The following is a 23,781-nucleotide window of genomic DNA, read 5'->3' as shown; positions in this document are numbered from 1 at the left end:
TGAGCGTTTAAACGACGAAATATCTCCAATGGGAAGGAATTTCGGTCGATTTTCGTCAAAATTTCACGAACGATCGGGTTTTGCGTGCGCCTGGGCTTGTTTCCACTCTGAAACGGTGGGGCACTACATTCGGCGTGTAAAATGGAGTAAAATGAGCGTTTAAACGACGAAATATCTCCAATGGGAAGGAACTTCGGTCGATTTTCGTCAAAATTTCACGAACGATCGGGTTTTGCGTGCGCCTGGGCTTGTTTCCACTCTGAAACGGTGGTGCACTACATTCGGCGTGTAAAATGGAGTAAAATGAGCGTTTAAACGACGAAATATCTCCAATGGGAAGGAATTTCGGTCGCTTTTCGTCAAAATTTCACGAACGATCGGGTTTTGCGAGCGCCTGGGCTTGTTTCCACTCTGAAACGGTGGTGCACTACATTCGGCGTGTAAAATGGAGTAAAATGAGCGTTTAAACGACGAAATATCTCCAATGGGAAGGAATTTCGGTCGCTTTTCGTCAAAATTTCACGAACGAACGGGTTTTGCGAGCGCCTGGGCTTGTTTCCACTCTGAAACGGTGGTGCACTACATTCGGCGTGTAAAATGGAGTAAAATGAGCGTTTAAACGACGAAATATCTCCAACGGGAAGGAAATTACAGTCGATTTTCGTCAAAATTTTGCGAACGATCGGGTTTTGCGAGCGCCTGGGCTTGTTTCCACTCTGAAACGGTGGTGCACTACATTCTGTGTGTAAAATGGAGTAAAATGAGCGTTTAAACGACGAAATATCTCCAATGGGAAGAAATTTCGGTCGATTTTCGTCAAAATTTCACGAACGATCGGGTTTTGCGTGCGCCTGGGCTTCTTTCCACTCTGAAACGGTGGTGCACTACATTCTGTGTGTAAAATGGAGTAAAATGAGCGTTTAAACGACGAAATATCTCCAATGGGAAGGAATTTCGGTCGATTTTCGTCAAAATTTCACGAACGATCGGGTTTTGCGTGCGCCTGGGCTTCTTTCCACTCTGAAACGGTGGTGCACTACATTCTGTGTGTAAAATGGAGTAAAATGAGCGTTTAAACGACGAAATATCTCCAATGGGAAGGAATTTCGGTCGATTTTCGTCAAAATTTCACGAACGATCGGGTTTTGCGAGCGCCTGGGCTTGTTTCCACTCTGAAACGGTGGTGCACTACATTCGGCGTGTAAAATGGAGTAAAATGAGCGTTCAAACGACGAAATATCTCCAACGGGAAGGAAATTACAGTCGATTTTCGTCAAAATTTCACGAACGATCAGATTTTGCGAGCGCCTGGGCTTGTTTCCACTCTGAAACGGAGGTGCACTACAATCGTCGTGTAAAATGGAGTAAAATGAGCGTTTAAACGACGAAATATCTCCAATGGGAAGGAATTTCGGTCGCTTTTCGTCAAAATTTCACGAACGATCGGGTTTTGCGTGCGCCTGGGCTTGTTTCCACTCTGAAACGGTGGTGCACTACGATCGGCGTGTAAAATGGAGTAAAATGAGCGTTTAAACGACGAAATATCTCCAATGGGAAGGAATTATGGTCGCTTTTCGTCAAAATTTCACGAACGATCGGGTTTTGCGTGCGCCTGGGCTTGTTTCCACTCTGAAACGGTGGTGCACTACATTCGGCGTGTAAAATGGAGTAAAATGAGCGTTTAAACGACGAAATATCTCCAATGGGAAGGAATTTCGGTCGATTTTCGTCAAAATTTCACGAACGATCGGGTTTTGCGTGCGCCTGGGCTTGTTTCCACTCTGAAACGGTGGTGCACTACATTCGGCGTGTAAAATGGAGTAAAATGAGCGTTTAAACGACGAAATATCTCCAATGGGAAGGAATTTCGGTCGCTTTTCGTCAAAATTTCACGAACGATCGGGTTTTGCGAGCGCCTGGGCTTGTTTCCACTCTGAAACGGTGGTGCACTACATTCGGCGTGTAAAATGGAGTAAAATGAGCGTTTAAACGACGAAATATCTCCAATGGGAAGGAATTTCGGTCGCTTTTCGTCAAAATTTCACGAACGATCGGGTTTTGCGTGCGCCTCGGCTTGTTTCCACTCTGAAACGGTGGTGCACTACGATCGGCGTGTAAAATGGAGTAAAATGAGCGTTTAAACGACGAAATATCTCCAATGGGAAGGAATTATGGTCGCTTTTCGTCAAAATTTCACGAACGATCGGGTTTTGCGTGCGCCTGGGCTTGTTTCCACTGTGAAACGGTGGTGCACTACGATCGGCGTGTAAAATGGAGTAAAATGAGCGTTTAAACGACGAAATATCTCCAATGGGAAGGAATTTCGGTCGACTTTCGTCAAAATTTCACGAACGATCGGGTTTTGCGAGCGCCTGGGCTTGTTTCCACTCTGAAACGGTGGTGCACTACATTCGGCGTGTAAAATGAAGTAAAATGAGCGTTTAAACGACGAAATATCTCCAACGGGAAGGAAATTACAGTCGATTTTGGTCAAAATTTTACGAACGATCGGGTTTGGCGAGCGCCTGGGCTTGTTTCCACTCTGAAACTGTGGTGCACTACATTCGGCGTGTAAAATGGAGTAAAATGAGCGTTTAAACGACGAAATGTCTCCAACGGGAAGGAAATTACAGTCGATTTTCGCCAAATTTTACGAACGATCGGGTTTTGCGAGCGCCTGGGCTTGTTTCCACTCTGAAACGGTGGTGCACTACATTCGGCGTGTAAAATGAAGTAAAATGAGCGTTTAAACGACGAAATATCTCCAACGGGAAGGAAATTACAGTCGATTTTGGTCAAAATTTTACGAACGATCGGGTTTGGCGAGCGCCTGGGCTTGTTTCCACTCTGAAACTGTGGTGCACTACATTCGGCGTGTAAAATGGAGTAAAATGAGCGTTTAAACGACGAAATGTCTCCAACGGGAAGGAAATTACAGTCGATTTTCGCCAAATTTTACGAACGATCGGGTTTTGCGAGCGCCTGGGCTTGTTTCCACTCTGAAACGGTGGTGCACTACATTCGGCGTGTAAAATGAAGTAAAATGAGCGTTTAAACGACGAAATATCTCCAACGGGAAGGAAATTACAGTCGATTTTGGTCAAAATTTTACGAACGATCGGGTTTGGCGAGCGCCTGGGCTTGTTTCCACTCTGAAACTGTGGTGCACTACATTCGGCGTGTAAAATGGAGTAAAATGAGCGTTTAAACGACGAAATGTCTCCAACGGGAAGGAAATTACAGTCGATTTTCGCCAAATTTTACGAACGATCGGGTTTTGCGAGCGCCTGGGCTTGTTTCCACTCTGAAACGGTGGTGCACTACATTCGGCGTGTAAAATGAAGTAAAATGAGCGTTTAAACGACGAAATATCTCCAACGGGAAGGAAATTACAGTCGATTTTGGTCAAAATTTTACGAACGATCGGGTTTGGCGAGCGCCTGGGCTTGTTTCCACTCTGAAACTGTGGTGCACTACATTCGGCGTGTAAAATGGAGTAAAATGAGCGTTTAAACGACGAAATGTCTCCAACGGGAAGGAAATTACAGTCGATTTTCGCCAAATTTTACGAACGATCGGGTTTTGCGAGCGCCTGGGCTTGTTTCCACTCTGAAACGGTGGTGCACTACATTCGGCGTGTAAAATGGAGTAAAATGAGCGTTTAAACGACGAAATATCGCCAACGGGAAGGAAATTACAGTCGATTTTCGCAAAATATTACGAACGATCGGTTTTTGCGAGCGCCTGGGATTGTTTCCACTCTGAAACGGTGGTGCACTACATTCGGCGTGTAAGCTGGAGTAAAATGAGCGTTTAAACGACGAAATATCTCCAATGGGAAGGAAATTACAGTCGATTTTCGTAAAAATTTTATGAACGATCGGGTTTTGCGAGCGCCTGGGCTTGTTTCCACTCTGAAACGGTGGTGCTCTACATTCGGCGTGTAAAATGGAGTAAAATGAGCGTTTAAACGACGAAATATCTCCAATGGGAAGGAATTTCGGTCGATTTTCGTCAAAATTTCACGAACGATCGGGTTTTGCGTGCGCCTGGGCTTGTTTCCACTCTGAAACGGTGGGGCACTACATTCGGCGTGTAAAATGGAGTAAAATGAGCGTTTAAACGACGAAATATCTCCAATGGGAAGGAACTTCGGTCGATTTTCGTCAAAATTTCACGAACGATCGGGTTTTGCGTGCGCCTGGGCTTGTTTCCACTCTGAAACGGTGGTGCACTACATTCGGCGTGTAAAATGGAGTAAAATGAGCGTTTAAACGACGAAATATCTCCAATGGGAAGGAATTTCGGTCGCTTTTCGTCAAAATTTCACGAACGATCGGGTTTTGCGAGCGCCTGGGCTTGTTTCCACTCTGAAACGGTGGTGCACTACATTCGGCGTGTAAAATGGAGTAAAATGAGCGTTTAAACGACGAAATATCTCCAATGGGAAGGAATTTCGGTCGCTTTTCGTCAAAATTTCACGAACGATCGGGTTTTGCGAGCGCCTGGGCTTGTTTCCACTCTGAAACGGTGGTGCACTACATTCGGCGTGTAAAATGGAGTAAAATGAGCGTTTAAACGACGAAATATCTCCAACGGGAAGGAAATTACAGTCGATTTTCGTCAAAATTTTGCGAACGATCGGGTTTTGCGAGCGCCTGGGCTTGTTTCCACTCTGAAACGGTGGTGCACTACATTCTGTGTGTAAAATGGAGTAAAATGAGCGTTTAAACGACGAAATATCTCCAATGGGAAGAAATTTCGGTCGATTTTCGTCAAAATTTCACGAACGATCGGGTTTTGCGTGCGCCTGGGCTTCTTTCCACTCTGAAACGGTGGTGCACTACATTCTGTGTGTAAAATGGAGTAAAATGAGCGTTTAAACGACGAAATATCTCCAATGGGAAGGAATTTCGGTCGATTTTCGTCAAAATTTCACGAACGATCGGGTTTTGCGTGCGCCTGGGCTTCTTTCCACTCTGAAACGGTGGTGCACTACATTCTGTGTGTAAAATGGAGTAAAATGAGCGTTTAAACGACGAAATATCTCCAATGGGAAGGAATTTCGGTCGATTTTCGTCAAAATTTCACGAACGATCGGGTTTTGCGAGCGCCTGGGCTTGTTTCCACTCTGAAACGGTGGTGCACTACATTCGGCGTGTAAAATGGAGTAAAATGAGCGTTCAAACGACGAAATATCTCCAACGGGAAGGAAATTACAGTCGATTTTCGTCAAAATTTCACGAACGATCAGATTTTGCGAGCGCCTGGGCTTGTTTCCACTCTGAAACGGAGGTGCACTACAATCGTCGTGTAAAATGGAGTAAAATGAGCGTTTAAACGACGAAATATCTCCAATGGGAAGAAATTTCGGTCGCTTTTCGTCAAAATTTCACGAACGATCGGGTTTTGCGTGCGCCTGGGCTTGTTTCCACTCTGAAACGGTGGTGCACTACGATCGGCGTGTAAAATGGAGTAAAATGAGCGTTTAAACGACGAAATATCTCCAATGGGAAGGAATTATGGTCGCTTTTCGTCAAAATTTCACGAACGATCGGGTTTTGCGTGCGCCTGGGCTTGTTTCCACTCTGAAACGGTGGTGCACTACATTCGGCGTGTAAAATGGAGTAAAATGAGCGTTTAAACGACGAAATATCTCCAATGGGAAGGAATTTCGGTCGATTTTCGTCAAAATTTCACGAACGATCGGGTTTTGCGTGCGCCTGGGCTTGTTTCCACTCTGAAACGGTGGTGCACTACATTCGGCGTGTAAAATGGAGTAAAATGAGCGTTTAAACGACGAAATATCTCCAATGGGAAGGAATTTCGGTCGCTTTTCGTCAAAATTTCACGAACGATCGGGTTTTGCGAGCGCCTGGGCTTGTTTCCACTCTGAAACGGTGGTGCACTACATTCGGCGTGTAAAATGGAGTAAAATGAGCGTTTAAACGACGAAATATCTCCAACGGGAAGGAAATTACAGTCGATTTTCGTCAAAATTTTGCGAACGATCGGGTTTTGCGAGCGCCTGGGCTTGTTTCCACTCTGAAACGGTGGTGCACTACGATCGGCGTGTAAAATGGAGTAAAATGAGCGTTTAAACGACGAAATATCTCCAATGGGAAGGAATTATGGTCGCTTTTCGTCAAAATTTCTCGAACGATCGGGTTTTGCGTGCGCCTGGGCTTGTTTCCACTCTGAAACGGTGGTGCACTACGATCGGCGTGTAAAATGGAGTAAAATGAGCGTTTAAACGACGAAATATCTCCAATGGGAAGGAATTTCGGTCGACTTTCGTCAAAATTTCACGTACGATCGGGTTTTGCGAGCGCCTGGGCTTGTTTCCACTCTGAAACGGTGGTGCACTACATTCGGCGTGTAAAATGGAGTAAAATGAGCGTTTAAACGACGAAATATCTCCAATGGGAAGGAATTTCGGTCGCTTTTCGTCAAAATTTCACGAACGATCGGGTTTTGCGAGCGCCTGGGCTTGTTTCCACTCTGAAACGGTGGTGCACTACATTCGGCGTGTAAAATGGAGTAAAATGAGCGTTCAAACGACGAAATATCTCCAACGGGAAGGAATTATGGTCGCTTTTCGTCAAAATTTCACGAACGATCGGGTTTTGCGTGCGCCTGGGCTTGTTTCCACTCTGAAACGGTGGTGCACTACATTCGGCGTGTAAAATGGAGTAAAATGAGCGTTTAAACGACGAAATATCTCCAATGGGAAGGAATTTCGGTCGATTTTCGTCAAAATTTCACGAACGATCGGGTTTTGCGTGCGCCTGGGCTTGTTTCCACTCTGAAACGGTGGTGCACTACATTCGGCGTGTAAAATGGAGTAAAATGAGCGTTCAAACGACGAAATATCTCCAACGGGAAGGAAATTACAGTCGATTTTCGTCAAAATTTCACGAACGATCAGATTTTGCGAGCGCCTGGGCTTGTTTCCACTCTGAAACGGAGGTGCACTACAATCGGCGTGTAAAATGGAGTAAAATGAGCGTTTAAACGACGAAATATCTCCAATGGGAAGGAATTTCGGTCGCTTTTCGTCAAAATTTCACGAACGATCGGGTTTTGCGTGCGCCTGGGCTTGCTTTCACTCTGAAACGGTGGTGCACTACGATCGGCGTGTAAAATGGAGTAAAATGAGCGTTTAAACGACGAAATATCTCCAATGGGAAGGAATTATGGTCGCTTTTCGTCAAAATTTCACGAACGATCGGGTTTTGCGTGCGCCTGGGCTTGTTTCCACTCTGAAACGGTGGTGCACTACATTCGGCGTGTAAAATGGAGTAAAATGAGCGTTTAAACGACGAAATATCTCCAATGGGAAGGAATTTCGGTCGATTTTCGTCAAAATTTCACGAACGATCGGGTTTTGCGTGCGCCTGGGCTTGTTTCCACTCTGAAACGGTGGTGCACTACATTCGGCGTGTAAAATGGAGTAAAATGAGCGTTTAAACGACGAAATATCTCCAATGGGAAGGAATTTCGGTCGCTTTTCGTCAAAATTTCACGAACGATCGGGTTTTGCGAGCGCCTGGGCTTGTTTCCACTCTGAAACGGTGGTGCACTACATTCGGCGTGTAAAATGGAGTAAAATGTGCGTTTAAACGACGAAATATCTCCAACGGGAAGGAAATTACAGTCGATTTTCGTCAAAATTTTGCGAACGATCGGGTTTTGCGAGCGCCTGGGCTTGTTTCCACTCTCACACGGTGGTGCACTACATTCGGCGTGTAAAATGGAGTAAAATGAGCGTTTAAACGACGAAATATCTCCAACGGGAAGGAAATTACAGTCGATTTTCGTCACAATTTTACGAACGATCGGGTTTTGCGAGCGCCTTGGCTTCTTTCCACTCTGAAACGGAGGTGCACTACATTCGGCGTGTAAAATGGAGTAAAATGAGCGTTTAAACGACGAAATATCTCCAACGGGAAGGAAATTACAGTCGATTTTCGTCAAAATTTCACGAACGATCGGGTTTTGCGAGCGCCTGGGCTTGTTTCCACTCTGAAACGGTGGTGCACTACATTCGGCGTGTAAAATGGAGTAAAATGAGCGTTTAAACGACGAAATATCGCCAACGGGAAGGAAATTACAGTCGATTTTCGCAAAATATTACGAACGATCGGTTTTTGCGAGCGCCTGGGCTTGTTTCCACTCTGAAACGGTGGTGCACTACATTCGGCGTGTAAGCTGGAGTAAAATGAGCGTTTAAACGACGAAATATCTCCAATGGGAAGGAAATTACAGTCGATTTTCGTAAAAATTTTACGAACGATCGGGTTTTACGAGCGCCTGGGCTTGTTTCCACTCTGAAACGGTGGTGCACTACATTCGGCGTGTAAAATGGAGTAAAATGAGCGTTTAAACGACGAAATATCTCCAATGGGAAGGAATTTCGGTCGATTTTCGTCAAAATTTCACGAACGATCGGGTTTTGCGTGCGCCTGGGCTTGTTTCCACTCTGAAACGGTGGTGCACTACATTCGGCGTGTAAAATGGAGTAAAATGAGCGTTTAAACGACGAAATATCTCCAATGGGAAGGAATTTCGGTCGATTTTCGTCAAAATTTCACGAACGATCGGGTTTTGCGTGCGCCTGGGCTTGTTTCCACTCTGAAACGGTGGTGCTCTACATTCGGCGTGTAAAATGGAGTAAAATGAGCGTTTAAACGACGAAATATCTCCAATGGGAAGGAATTTCGGTCGATTTTCGTCAAAATTTCACGAACGATCGGGTTTTGCGTGCGCCTGGGCTTGTTTCCACTCTGAAACGGTGGGGCACTACATTCGGCGTGTAAAATGGAGTAAAATGAGCGTTTAAACGACGAAATATCTCCAATGGGAAGGAATTTCGGTCGATTTTCGTCAAAATTTCACGAACGATCGGGTTTTGCGTGCGCCTGGGCTTGTTTCCACTCTGAAACGGTGGTGCTCTACATTCGGCGTGTAAAATGGAGTAAAATGAGCGTTTAAACGACGAAATATCTCCAATGGGAAGGAATTTCGGTCGATTTTCGTCAAAATTTCACGAACGATCGGGTTTTGCGTGCGCCTGGGCTTGCTTCCACTCTGAAACGGTGGGGCACTACATTCGGCGTGTAAAATGGAGTAAAATGAGCGTTTAAACGACGAAATATCTCCAATGGGAAGGAATTTCGGTCGATTTTCGTCAAAATTTCACGAACGATCGGGTTTTGCGTGCGCCTGGGCTTGTTTCCACTCTGAAACGGTGGTGCACTACATTCGGCGTGTAAAATGGAGTAAAATGAGCGTTTAAACGACGAAATATCTCCAATGGGAAGGAATTTCGGTCGCTTTTCGTCAAAATTTCACGAACGATCGGGTTTTGCGAGCGCCTGGGCTTGTTTCCACTCTGAAACAGTGGTGCACTACATTCGGCGTGTAAAATGGAGTAAAATGAGCGTTTAAACGACGAAATATCTCCAACGGGAAGGAAATTACAGTCGATTTTCGTCAAAATTTTGCGAACGATCGGGTTGTGCGAGCGCCTGGGCTTGTTTCCACTCTGAAACGGTGGTGCACTACATTCTGTGTGTAAAATGGAGTAAAATGAGCGTTTAAACGAAGAAATATCTACAATGGGAAGGAATTTCGGTCGATTTTCGTCAAAATTTCACGAACGATCGGGTTTTGCGTGCGCCTGGGCTTCTTTCCACTCTGAAACGGTGGTGCACTACATTCTGTGTGTAAAATGGAGTAAAATGAGCGTTTAAACGACGAAATATCTCCAATGGGAAGGAATTTCGGTCGATTTTCGTCAAAATTTCACGAACGATCGGGTTTTGCGAGCGCCTGGGCTTGTTTCCACTCTGAAACGGTGGTGCACTACATTCGGCGTGTAAAATGGAGTAAAATGAGCGTTTAAACGACGAAATATCTCCAACGGGAAGGAAATTACAGTCGATTTTCGTCAAAATTTCACGAACGATCAGATTTTGCGAGCGCCTGGGCTTGTTTCCACTCTGAAACGGAGGTGCACTACAATCGGCGTGTAAAATGGAGTAAAATGAGCGTTTAAACGACGAAATATCTCCAATGGGAAGGAATTTCGGTCGCTTTTCGTCAAAATTTCACGAACGATCGGGTTTTGCGTGCGCCTGGGCTTGTTTCCACTCTGAAACGGTGGTGCACTACGATCGGCGTGTAAAATGGAGTAAAATGAGCGTTTAAACGACGAAATATCTCCAATGGGAAGGAATTATGGTCGCTTTTCGTCAAAATTTTGCGAACGATCGGGTTTTGCGAGCGCCTGGGCTTGTTTCCACTCTGAAACGGTGGTGCACTACATTCTGTGTGTAAAATGGAGTAAAATGAGCGTTTAAACGAAGAAATATCTACAATGGGAAGGAATTTCGGTCGATTTTCGTCAAAATTTCACGAACGATCGGGTTTTGCGTGCGCCTGGGCTTCTTTCCACTCTGAAACGGTGGTGCACTACATTCGGCGTGTAAAATGGAGTAAAATGAGCGTTTAAACGACGAAATATCGCGAACGGGAAGGAAATTACAGTCGATTTTCGTCAAAATTTCACGAACGATCGGGTTTTGCGAGCGCCTGGGCTTGTTTCCACTCTGAAACGGTGGTGCACTACATTCGGCGTGTAAAATGGAGTAAAATGAGCGTTTAAACGACGAAATATCTCCAATGGGAAGGAATTTCGGTCGATTTTCGTCAAAATTTTACGAACGATCGGGTTTTGCGAGCGCCTGGGCTTGTTTCCACTCTGAAACGGTGGTGCTCTACATTCGGCGTGTAAAATGGAGTAAAATGAGCGTTTAAACGACGAAATATCTCCAATGGGAAGGAATTTCGGTCGATTTTCGTCAAAATTTTACGAACGATCGGGTTTTGCGTGCGCCTGGGCTTGTTTCCACTCTGAAACGGTGGTGCACTACATTCGGCGTGTAAAATGGAGTAAAATGAGCGTTTAAACGACGAAATATCGCGAACGGGAAGGAAATTACAGTCGATTTTCGTCAAAATTTTAGGAACGATCGGGTTTTGCGAGCGCCTGGGCTTGTTTCCACTCTGAAACGGTGGTGCTCTACATTCGGCGTGTAAAGTGGAGTGAAATGAGCGTTTAAACGACGAAATATCTCCAATGGGAAGGAATTTCGGTCGATTTTCGTCAAAATTTTACGAACGATCGGGTTTTGCGTGCGCCTTAGCTTGTTTCCACTCTGAAACGGTGGTGCACTACATTCGGCGTGTAAAATGGAGTAAAATGAGCGTTTAAACGACGAAATATCGCCAACGGGAAGGAAATTACAGTCGATTTTCGTCAAAATTTTAGGAACGATCGGGTTTTGCGAGCGCCTGGGCTTGTTTCCACTCTGAAACGGTGGTGCACTACATTCGGCGTGTAAAATGGAGTAAAATGAGCGTTTAAACGACGAAATATCGCGAACGGGAAGGAAATTACAGTCGATTTTCGTCAAAATTTTAGGAACGATCGGGTTTTGCGAGCGCCTGGGCTTGTTTCCACTCTGAAACGGTGGTGCTCTACATTCGGCGTGTAAAGTGGAGTGAAATGAGCGTTTAAACGACGAAATATCTCCAATGGGAAGGAATTTCGGTCGATTTTCGTCAAAATTTTACGAACGATCGGGTTTTGCGTGCGCCTTAGCTTGTTTCCACTCTGAAACGGTGGTGCACTACATTCGGCGTGTAAAATGGAGTAAAATGAGCGTTTAAACGACGAAATATCGCCAACGGGAAGGAAATTACAGTCGATTTTCGTCAAAATTTTAGGAACGATCGGGTTTTGCGAGCGCCTGGGCTTGTTTCCACTCTGAAACGGTGGTGCACTACATTCGGCGTGTAAAATGGAGTCAAATGAGCGTTTAAACGACGAAATATCGCGAACGGGAAGGAAATTACAGTCGATTTTCGTCAAAATTTTAGGAACGATCGGGTTTTGCGAGCGCCTGGGCTTGTTTCCACTCTGAAACGGTGGTGCACTACATTCGGCGTGTAAAATGGAGTAAAATGAGCGTTTAAACGACGAAATATCGCCAACGGGAAGGAAATTACAGTCGATTTTCGTCAAAATTTCACGAACGATCGGGTTTTGCGAGCGCCTGGGCATGTTTCCACTCTGAAACGGTGGTGCACTACATTCGGCGTGTAAAATGGAGTAAAATGAGCGTTTAAACGACGAAATATCTCCAATGGGAAGGAATTTCGGTCGATTTTCGTCAAAATTTTACGAACGATCGGGTTTTGCGAGCGCCTGGGCTTGTTTCCACTCTGAAACGGTGGTGCACTACATTCGGCGTGTAAAATGGAGTAAAATGAGCGTTTAAACGACGAAATATCGCGAACGGGAAGGAAATTACAGTCGATTTTCGTCAAAATTTTAGGAACGATAGGGTTTTGCGAGCGCCTGGGCTTGTTTCCACTCTGAAACGGTGGTGCACTACATTCGGCGTGTAAAATGGAGTAAAATGAGCGTTTAAACGACGAAATATCGCGAACGGGAAGGAAATTACAGTCGATTTTCGTCAAAATTTCACGAACGATCGGGTTTTGCGAGCGCCTGGGCTTGTTTCCACTCTGAAACGGTGGTGCACTACATTCGGCGTGTAAAATGGAGTAAAATGAGCGTTTAAACGACGAAATATCGCCAACGGGAAGGAAATTACAGTCGATTTTCGTCAAAATTTCACGAACGATCGGGTTTTGCGAGCGCCTGGGCATGTTTCCACTCTGAAACGGTGGTGCACTACATTCGGCGTGTAAAATGGAGTAAAATGAGCGTTTAAACGACGAAATATCGCGAACGGGAAGGAAATTACAGTCGATTTTCGTCAAAATTTCAGGAACGATCGGGTTTTGCGAGCGCCTGGGCTTGTTTCCACTCTGAAACGGTGGTGCTCTACATTCGGCGTGTAAAGTGGAGTGAAATGAGCGTTTAAACGACGAAATATCTCCAATGGGAAGGAATTTCGGTCGATTTTCGTCAAAATTTTACGAACGATCGGGTTTTGCGTGCGCCTTAGCTTGTTTCCACTCTGAAACGGTGGTGCACTACATTCGGCGTGTAAAATGGAGTAAAATGAGCGTTTAAACGACGAAATATCTCCAATGGGAAGGAATTTCGGTCGATTTTCGTCAAAATTTTACGAACGATCGGGTTTTGCGTGCGCCTGGGCTTGTTTCCACTCTGAAACGGTGGTGCACTACATTCGGCGTGTAAGATGGAGTAAAATGAGCGTTTAAACGACGAAATATCGAAAACGGGAAGGAAATTACAGTCGATTTTCGTCAAAATTTTAGGAACGATCGGGTTTTGCGAGCGCCTGGGCTTGTTTCCACTCTGAAACGGTGGTGCACTACATTCGGCGTGTAAAATGGAGTAAAATGAGCGTTTAAACGACGAAATATCGCCAACGGGAAGGAAATTACAGTCGATTTTCGTCAAAATTTCACGAACGATCGGGTTGTGCGAGCGCCTGGGCTTGTTTCCACTCTGAAACGGTGGTGCACTACATTCGGCGTGTAAAATGGAGTAAAATTAGCGTTTAAACGACGAAATATCTCCAATGGGAAGGGATTTCGGTCGATTTTCGTCAAAATTTTACGAACGATCGGGTTTTGCGAGCGCCTGGGCTTGTTTCCACTCTGAAACGGTGGTGCTCTACATTCGGCGTGTAAAGTGGAGTGAAATGAGCGTTTAAACGACGAAATATCTCCAATGGGAAGGAATTTCGGTCGATTTTCGTCAAAATTTTACGAACGATCGGGTTTTGCGTGCGCCTGGGCTTGTTTCCACTCTGAAACGGTGGTGCACTACATTCGGCGTGTAAAATGGAGTAAAATGAGCGTTTAAACGACGAAATATCGCGAACGGGAAGGAAATTACAGTCGATTTTCGTCAAAATTTTAGGAACGATCGGGTTTTGCGAGCGCCTGGGCTTGTTTCCACTCTGAAACGGTGGTGCACTACATTCGGCGTGTAAAATGGAGTAAAATGAGCGTTTAAACGACGAAATATCGCCAACGGGAAGGAAATTACAGTCGATTTTCGTCAAAATTTTAGGAACGATCGGGTTTTGCGAGCGCCTGGGCTTGTTTCCACTCTGAAACGGTGGTGCACTACATTCGGCGTGTAAAATGGAGTCAAATGAGCGTTTAAACGACGAAATATCGCGAACGGGAAGGAAATTACAGTCGATTTTCGTCAAAATTTTAGGAACGATCGGGTTTTGCGAGCGCCTGGGCTTGTTTCCACTCTGAAACGGTGATGCACTACATTCGGCGTGTAAAATGGAGTAAAATGAGCGTTTAAACGACGAAATATCGCCAACGGGAAGGAAATTACAGTCGATTTTCGTCAAAATTTCACGAACGATCGGGTTTTGCGAGCGCCTGGGCATGTTTCCACTCTGAAACGGTGGTGCACTACATTCGGCGTGTAAAATGGAGTAAAATGAGCGTTTAAACGACGAAATATCTCCAATGGGAAGGAATTTCGGTCGATTTTCGTCAAAATTTTACGAACGATCGGGTTTTGCGAGCGCCTGGGCTTGTTTCCACTCTGAAACGGTGGTGCACTACATTCGGCGTGTAAAATGGAGTAAAATGAGCGTTTAAACGACGAAATATCGCGAACGGGAAGGAAATTACAGTCGATTTTCGTCAAAATTTTAGGAACGATAGGGTTTTGCGAGCGCCTGGGCTTGTTTCCACTCTGAAACGGTGGTGCACTACATTCGGCGTGTAAAATGGAGTAAAATGAGCGTTTAAACGACGAAATATCGCGAACGGGAAGGAAATTACAGTCGATTTTCGTCAAAATTTCACGAACGATCGGGTTTTGCGAGCGCCTGGGCTTGTTTCCACTCTGAAACGGTGGTGCACTACATTCGGCGTGTAAAATGGAGTAAAATGAGCGTTTAAACGACGAAATATCTCCAATGGGAAGGAATTTCGGTCGATTTTCGTCAAAATTTTACGAACGATCGGGTTTTGCGAGCGCCTGGGCTTGTTTCCACTCTGAAACGGTGGTGCTCTACATTCGGCGTGTAAAATGGAGTAAAATGAGCGTTTAAACGACGAAATATCTCCAATGGGAAGGAATTTCGGTCGATTTTCGTCAAAATTTTACGAACGATCGGGTTTTGCGTGCGCCTGGGCTTGTTTCCACTCTGAAACGGTGGTGCACTACATTCGGCGTGTAAAATGGAGTAAAATGAGCGTTTAAACGACGAAATATCGCGAACGGGAAGGAAATTACAGTCGATTTTCGTCAAAATTTTAGGAACGATCGGGTTTTGCGAGCGCCTGGGCTTGTTTCCACTCTGAAACGGTGGTGCTCTACATTCGGCGTGTAAAGTGGAGTGAAATGAGCGTTTAAACGACGAAATATCTCCAATGGGAAGGAATTTCGGTCGATTTTCGTCAAAATTTTACGAACGATCGGGTTTTGCGTGCGCTCTTAGCTTGTTTCCACTCTGAAACGGTGGTGCACTACATTCGGCGTGTAAAATGGAGTAAAATGAGCGTTTAAACGACGAAATATCTCCAATGGGAAGGAATTTCGGTCGATTTTCGTCAAAATTTTACGAACGATCGGGTTTTGCGTGCGCCTGGGCTTGTTTCCACTCTGAAACGGTGGTGCACTACATTCGGCGTGTAAGATGGAGTAAAATGAGCGTTTAAACGACGAAATATCGAAAACGGGAAGGAAATTACAGTCGATTTTCGTCAAAATTTTAGGAACGATCGGGTTTTGCGAGCGCCTGGGCTTGTTTCCACTCTGAAACGGTGGTGCACTACATTCGGCGTGTAAAATGGAGTAAAATGAGCGTTTAAACGACGAAATATCGCCAACGGGAAGGAAATTACAGTCGATTTTCGTCAAAATTTCACGAACGATCGGGTTGTGCGAGCGCCTGGGCTTGTTTCCACTCTGAAACGGTGGTGCACTACATTCGGCGTGTAAAATGGAGTAAAATTAGCGTTTAAACGACGAAATATCTCCAATGGGAAGGAATTTCGGTCGATTTTCGTCAAAATTTTACGAACGATCGGGTTTTGCGAGCGCCTGGGCTTGTTTCCACTCTGAAACGGTGGTGCTCTACATTCGGCGTGTAAAGTGGAGTGAAATGAGCGTTTAAACGACGAAATATCTCCAATGGGAAGGAATTTCGGTCGATTTTCGTCAAAATTTTACGAACGATCGGGTTTTGCGTGCGCCTGGGCTTGTTTCCACTCTGAAACGGTGGTGCACTACATTCGGCGTGTAAAATGGAGTAAAATGAGCGTTTAAACGACGAAATATCGCGAACGGGAAGGAAATTACAGTCGATTTTCGTCAAAATTTTAGGAACGATCGGGTTTTGCGAGCGCCTGGGCTTGTTTCCACTCTGAAACGGTGGTGCACTACATTCGGCGTGTAAAATGGAGTAAAATGAGCGTTTAAACGACGAAATATCGCCAACGGGAAGGAAATTACAGTCGATTTTCGTCAAAATTTCACGAACGATCGGGTTTTGCGAGCGCCTGGGCTTGTTTCCACTCTGAAACGGTGGTGCACTACATTCGGCGTGTAAAATGGAGTAAAATGAGCGTTTAAACGACGAAATATCTCCAATGGGAAGGAATTTCGGTCGATTTTCGTCAAAATTTTACGAACGATCGGGTTTTGCGTGCGCCTGGGCTTGTTTCCACTCTTAAACGGTGGTGCTCTACATTCGGCGTGTAAAATGGAGTAAAATGAGCGTTTAAACGACGAAATATCTCCAATGGGAAGGAATTTCGGTCGATTTTCGTCAAAATTTCACGAACGATCGGGTTTTGCGTGCGCCTGGGCTTGTTTCCACTCTGAAACGGTGGTGCACTACATTCGGCGTGTAAAATGGAGTAGAATGAGCGTTTAAACGACGAAATATCGCCAACGGGAAGGAAATTACAGTCGATTTTCGTCAAAATTTTACGAACGATCGGGTTTTGCGAGCGCCTGGGCTTGTTTCCACTCTGAAACGGTGGTGCACTACATTCGGCGTGTAAAATGGAGTAAAATGAGCGTTTAAACGACGAAATATCTCCAATGGGAAGGAATTTCGGTCGATTTTCGTCAAAATTTCACGAACGATCGGGTTTTGCGTGCGCCTGGGCTTGTTTCCACTCTGAAACGGTGGTGCACTACATTCGGCGTGTAAAATGGAGTAAAATGAGCCTTTAAACGACGAAATATCTCCAATGGGAAGGAATTTCGGTCGATTTTCGTCAAAATTTTACGAACGATCGGGTTTTGCGAGCGCCTGGGCTTGTTTCCACTCTGAAACGGTGGTGCTCTACATTCGGCGTGTAAAATGGAGTGAAATGAGCGTTTAAACGACGAAATATCTCCAATGGGAAGAAATTTCGGTCGATTTTCGTCAAAATTTTACGAACGATCGGGTTTTGCGTGCGCCTGGGCTTGTTTCCACTCTGAAACGGTGGTGCACTACATTCGGCGTTTAAAATGGAGTAAAATGAGCGTTTAAACGACGAAATATCGCCAACGGGAAGGAAATTACAGTCGATTTTCGTCAAAATTTCACGAACGATCGGGTTTTGCGAGCGCCTGGGCTTGTTTCCACTCTGAAACGGTGGTGCACTACATTCGGCGTGTAAAATGGAGTAAAATGAGCGTTTAAACGACGAAATATCTCCAATGGGAAGGAATTTCGGTCGATTTTCGTCAAAATTTTACGAACGATCGGGTTTTGCGAGCGCCTGGGCTTGTTTCCACTCTGAAACGGTGGTGCTCTACATTCGGCGTGTAAAGTGGAGTGAAATGAGCGTTTAAACGACGAAATATCTCCAATGGGAAGGAATTTCGGTCGATTTTCGTCAAAATTTTACGAACGATCGGGTTTTGCGTGCGCCTGGGCTTGTTTCCACTCTGAAACGGTGGTGCACTACATTCGGCGTGTAAAATGGAGTAAAATGAGCGTTTAAACGACGAAATATCGCCAACGGGAAGGAAATTACAGTCGATTTTCGTCAAAATTTTAGGAACGATCGGGTTTTGCGAGCGCCTGGGCTTGTTTCCACTCTGAAACGGTGGTGCACTACATTCGGCGTGTAAAATGGAGTAAAATGAGCGTTTAAACGACGAAATATCTCCAATGGGAAGGAATTTCGGTCGATTTTCGTCAAAATTTTACGAACGATCGGGTTTTGCGAGCGCCTGGGCTTGTTTCCACTCTGAAACGGTGGTGCTCTACATTCGGCGTGTAAAGTGGAGTGAAATGAGCGTTTAAACGACGAAATATCTCCAATGGGAAGGAATTTCGGTCGATTTTCGTCAAAATTTTACGAACGATCGGGTTTTGCGTGCGCCTTAGCTTGTTTCCACTCTGAAACGGTGGTGCACTACATTCGGCGTGTAAAATGGAGTAAAATGAGCGTTTAAACGACGAAATATCGCCAACGGGAAGGAAATTACAGTCGATTTTCGTCAAAATTTTAGGAACGATCGGGTTTTGCGAGCGCCTGGGCTTGTTTCCACTCTGAAACGGTGGTGCACTACATTCGGCGTGTAAAATGGAGTAAAATGAGCGTTTAAACGACGAAATATCGCGAACGGGAAGGAAATTACAGTCGATTTTCGTCAAAATTTCACGAACGATCGGGTTTTGCGAGCGCCTGGGCTTGTTTCCACTCTGAAACGGTGGTGCACTACATTCGGCGTGTAAAATGGAGTAAAATGAGCGTTTAAACGACGAAATATCTCCAATGGGAAGGAATTTCGGTCGATTTTCGTCAAAATTTTACGAACGATCGGGTTTTGCGTGCGCCTGGGCTTGTTTCCACACTGAAACGGTGGTGCACTACATTCGGTGTGTAAAATGGAGTAAAATGAGCGTTTAAACGACGAAATATCGCGAACGGGAAGGAAATTACAGTCGATTTTCGTCAAAATTTTAGGAACGATCGGGTTTTGCGAGCGCCTGGGCTTGTTTCCACTCTGAAACGGTGGTGCACTACATGCGGCGTGTAAAATGGAGTAAAATGAGCGTTTAAACGACGAAATATCGCCAACGGGAAGGAAATTACAGTCGATTTTCGTCAAAATTTCACGAACGATCGGGTTTTACGAGCGCCTGGGCTTGTTTCCACTCTGAAACGGTGGTGCACTATATTCGGCGTGTAAAATGGAGTAAAATTAGCGTTTAAACGACGAAATATCTCCAATGGGAAGGAATTTCGGTCGATTTTCGTCAAAATTTTACGAACGATCGGGTTTTGCGAGCGCCTGGGCTTGTTTCCACTCTGAAACGGTGGTGCTCTACATTCGGCGTGTAAAGTGGAGTGAAATGAGCGTTTAAACGACGAAATATCTCCAATGGGAAGGAATTTCGGTCGATTTTCGTCAAAATTTCACGAACGATCGGGTTTTGCGTGCGCCTGGGCTTGTTTCCACTCTGAAACGGTGGTGCACTACATTCGGCGTGTAAAATGGAGTAACATGAGCGTTTAAACGACGAAATATCTCCAATGGGAAGGAATTTCGGTCGATTTTCGTCAAAATTTCACGAACGATCGGGTTTTGCGTGCGCCTGGGCTTGTTTCCACTCTGAAACGGTGGTGCACTACATTCGGCGTGTAAAATGGAGTGAAATGAGCGTTTAAACGACGAAATATCTCCAATGGGAAGGAATTTCGGTCGATTTTCGTCAAAATTTTACGAACGATCGGGTTTTGCGAGCGCCTGGGCTTGTTTCCACTCTGAAACGGTGGTGCTCTACATTCGGCGTGTAAAGTGGAGTGAAATGAGCGTTTAAACGACGAAATATCTCCAATGGGAAGGAATTTCGGTCGATTTTCGTCAAAATTTTACGAACGATCGGGTTTTGTGTGCGCCTGGGCTTGTTTCCACTCTGAAACGGTGGTGCACTACATTCGGCGTGTAAAATGGAGTAAAATGAGCGTGTAAACGACGAAATATCGCCAACGGGAAGGAAATTACAGTCGATTTTCGTCAAAATTTTAGGAACGATCGGGTTTTGCGAGCGCCTGGGCTTGTTTCCACTCTGAAACGGTGGTGCACTACATTCGGCGTGTAAAATGGAGTAAAATGAGCGTTTAAACGACGAAATATCGCCAACGGGAAGGAAATTACAGTCGATTTTCGTCAAAATTTCACGAACGATCGGGTTTTGCGAGCGCCTGGGCTTGTTTCCACTCTGAAACGGTGGTGCACTACATTCGGCGTGTAAAATGGAGTAAAATGAGCGTTTAAACGACGAAATTTCTCCAATGGGAAGGAATTTCGGTCGATTTTCGTCAAAATTTTACGAACGATCGGGTTTTGCGAGCGCCTGGGCTTGTTTCCACTCTGAAACGGTGGTGCTCTACATTCGGCGTGTAAAGTGGAGTGAAATGAGCGTTTAAACGACGAAATATCTCCAATGGGAAGGAATTTCGGTCGATTTTCGTCAAAATTTTACGAACGATCGGGTTTTGCGTGCGCCTTAGCTTGTTTCCACTCTGAAACGGTGGTGCCGTACATTCGGCGTGTAAAATGGAGTAAAATGAGCGTTTAAACGACGAAATATCGCCAACGGGAAGGAAATTACAGTCGATTTTCGTCAAAATTTTAGGAACGATCGGGGTTTGCGAGCGCCTGGGCTTGTTTCCACTCTGAAACGGTGGTGCACTACATTCGGCGTGTAAAATGGAGTAAAATGAGCGTTTAAACGACGAAATATCGCCAACGGGAAGGAAATTACAGTCGATTTTCGTCAAAATTTCACGAACGATCGGGTTTTGCGAGCGCCTGGGCTTGTTTCCACTCTGAAACGGTGGTGCACTACATTCGGCGTGCAAAATGGAGTAAAATGAGCGTTTAAACGACGAAATATCTCCAATGGGAAGGAATTTCGGTCGATTTTCGTCAAAATTTTACGAACGATCGGGTTTTGCGTGCGCCTGGGCTTGTTTCCACTCTGAAACGGTGGTGCACTACATTCGGCGTGTAAAATGGAGTCAAATGAGCGTTTAAACGACGAAATATCGCGAACGGGAAGGAAATTACAGTCGATTTTCGTCAAAATTTTAGGAACGATCGGGTTTTGCGAGCGCCTGGGCTTGTTTCCACTCTGAAACGGTGGTGCACTACATTCGGCGTGTAAAATGGAGTAAAATGAGCGTTTAAACGACGAAATATCGCCAACGGGAAGGAAATTACAGTCGATTTTCGTCAAAATTTCACGAACGATCGGGTTTTGCGAGCGCCTGGGCTTGTTTCCACTCTGAAACGGTGGTGCACTACATTCGGCGTGCAAAATGGAGTAAAATGAGCGTTTAAACGACGAAATTTCTCCAATGGGAAGGAATTTCGGTCGATTTTCGTCAAAATTTTACGAACGATCGGGTTTTGCGAGCGCCTGGGCTTGTTTCCACTCTGAAACGGTGGTGCTCTACATTCGGCGTGTAAAGTGGAGTGAAATGAGCGTTTAAACGACGAAATATCTCCAATGGGAAGGAATTTCGGTCGATTTTCGTCAAAATTTTACGAACGATCGGGTTTTGCGTGCGCCTTAGCTTGTTTCCACTCTGAAACGGTGGTGCCGTACATTCGGCGTGTAAAATGGAGTAAAATGAGCGTTTAAACGACGAAATATCGCCAACGGGAAGGAAATTACAGTCGATTTTCGTCAAAATTTTAGGAACGATCGGGTTTTGCGAGCGCCTGGGCTTGTTTCCACTCTGAAACGGTGGTGCACTACATTCGGCGTGCAAAATGGAGTAAAATGAGCGTTTAAACGACGAAATATCTCCAATGGGAAGGAATTTCGGTCGATTTTCGTCAAAATTTTACGAACGATCGGGTTTTGCGTGCGCCTGGGCTTGTTTCCACTCTGAAACGGTGGTGCACTACATTCGGCGTGTAAAATGGAGTCAAATGAGCGTTTAAACGACGAAATATCGCGAACGGGAAGGAAATTACAGTCGATTTTCGTCAAAATTTTAGGAACGATCGGGTTTTGCGAGCGCCTGGGCTTGTTTCCACTCTGAAACGGTGGTGCACTACATTCGGCGTGTAAAATGGAGTAAAATGAGCGTTTAAACGACGAAATATCGCCAACGGGAAGGAAATTACAGTCGATTTTCGTCAAAATTTCACGAACGATCGGGTTTTGCGAGCGCCTGGGCTTGTTTCCACTCTGAAACGGTGGTGCACTACATTCGGCGTGCAAAATGGAGTAAAATGAGCGTTTAAACGACGAAATATCTCCAATGGGAAGGAATTTCGGTCGATTTTCGTCAAAATTTTACGAACGATCGGGTTTTGCGTGCGCCTGGGCTTGTTTCCACTCTGAAACGGTGGTGCACTACATTCGGCGTGTAAAATGGAGTCAAATGAGCGTTTAAACGACGAAATATCGCGAACGGGAAGGAAATTACAGTCGATTTTCGTCAAAATTTTAGGAACGATCGGGTTTTGCGAGCGCCTGGGCTTGTTTCCACTCTGAAACGGTGGTGCACTACATTCGGCGTGTAAAATGGAGTAAAATGAGCGTTTAAACGACGAAATATCGCCAACGGGAAGGAAATTACAGTCGATTTTCGTCAAAATTTCACGAACGATCGGGTTTTGCGAGCGCCTGGGCTTGTTTCCACTCTGAAACGGTGGTGCACTACATTCGGCGTGTAAAATGGAGTAAAATGAGCGTTTAAACGACGAAATATCTCCAATGGGAAGGAATTTCGGTCGATTTTCGTCAAAATTTTACGAACGATCGGGTTTTGCGAGCGCCTGGGCTTGTTTCCACTCTGAAACGGTGGTGCACTACATTCGGCGTGTAAAATGGAGTAAAATGAGCGTTTAAACGACGAAATATCGCGAACGGGAAGGAAATTACAGTCGATTTTCGTCAAAATTTTAGGAACGATAGGGTTTTGCGAGCGCCTGGGCTTGTTTCCACTCTGAAACGGTGGTGCACTACATTCGGCGTGTAAAATGGAGTAAAATGAGCGTTTAAACGACGAAATATCGCGAACGGGAAGGAAATTACAGTCGATTTTCGTCAAAATTTCACGAACGATCGGGTTTTGCGAGCGCCTGGGCTTGTTTCCACTCTGAAACGGTGGTGCACTACATTCGGCGTGTAAAATGGAGTAAAATGAGCGTTTAAACGACGAAATATCTCCAATGGGAAGGAATTTCGGTCGATTTTCGTCAAAATTTTACGAACGATCGGGTTTTGCGAGCGCCTGGGCTTGTTTCCACTCTGAAACGGTGGTGCTCTACATTCGGCGTGTAAAATGGAGTAAAATGAGCGTTTAAACGACGAAATATCGCCAACGGGAAGGAAATTACAGTCGATTTTCGTCAAAATTTCACGAACGATCGGGTTTTGCGAGCGCCTGGGCTTGTTTCCACTCTGAAACGGTGGTGCACTACATTCGGCGTGCAAAATGGAGTAAAATGAGCGTTTAAACGACGAAATATCTCCAATGGGAAGGAATTTCGGTCGATTTTCGTCAAAATTTTACGAACGATCGGGTTTTGCGAGCGCCTGGGCTTGTTTCCACTCTGAAACGGTGGTGCTCTACATTCGGCGTGTAAAATGGAGTAAAATGAGCGTTTAAACGACGAAATATCTCCAATGGGAAGGAATTTCGGTCGATTTTCGTCAAAATTTTACGAACGATCGGGTTTTGCGTGCGCCTTAGCTTGTTTCCACTCTGAAACGGTGGTGCACTACATTCGGCGTGTAAAATGGAGTAAAATGAGCG

Source organism: Bombus fervidus, chromosome 9 (genome assembly GCF_041682495.2).
Source record: "Bombus fervidus isolate BK054 chromosome 9, iyBomFerv1, whole genome shotgun sequence".
NCBI lineage: Eukaryota > Metazoa > Arthropoda > Insecta > Hymenoptera > Apidae > Bombus > Bombus fervidus.
The sequence above is the reverse complement of the archived record's forward strand: the minus strand, read 5'-3'. Positions refer to the sequence as shown.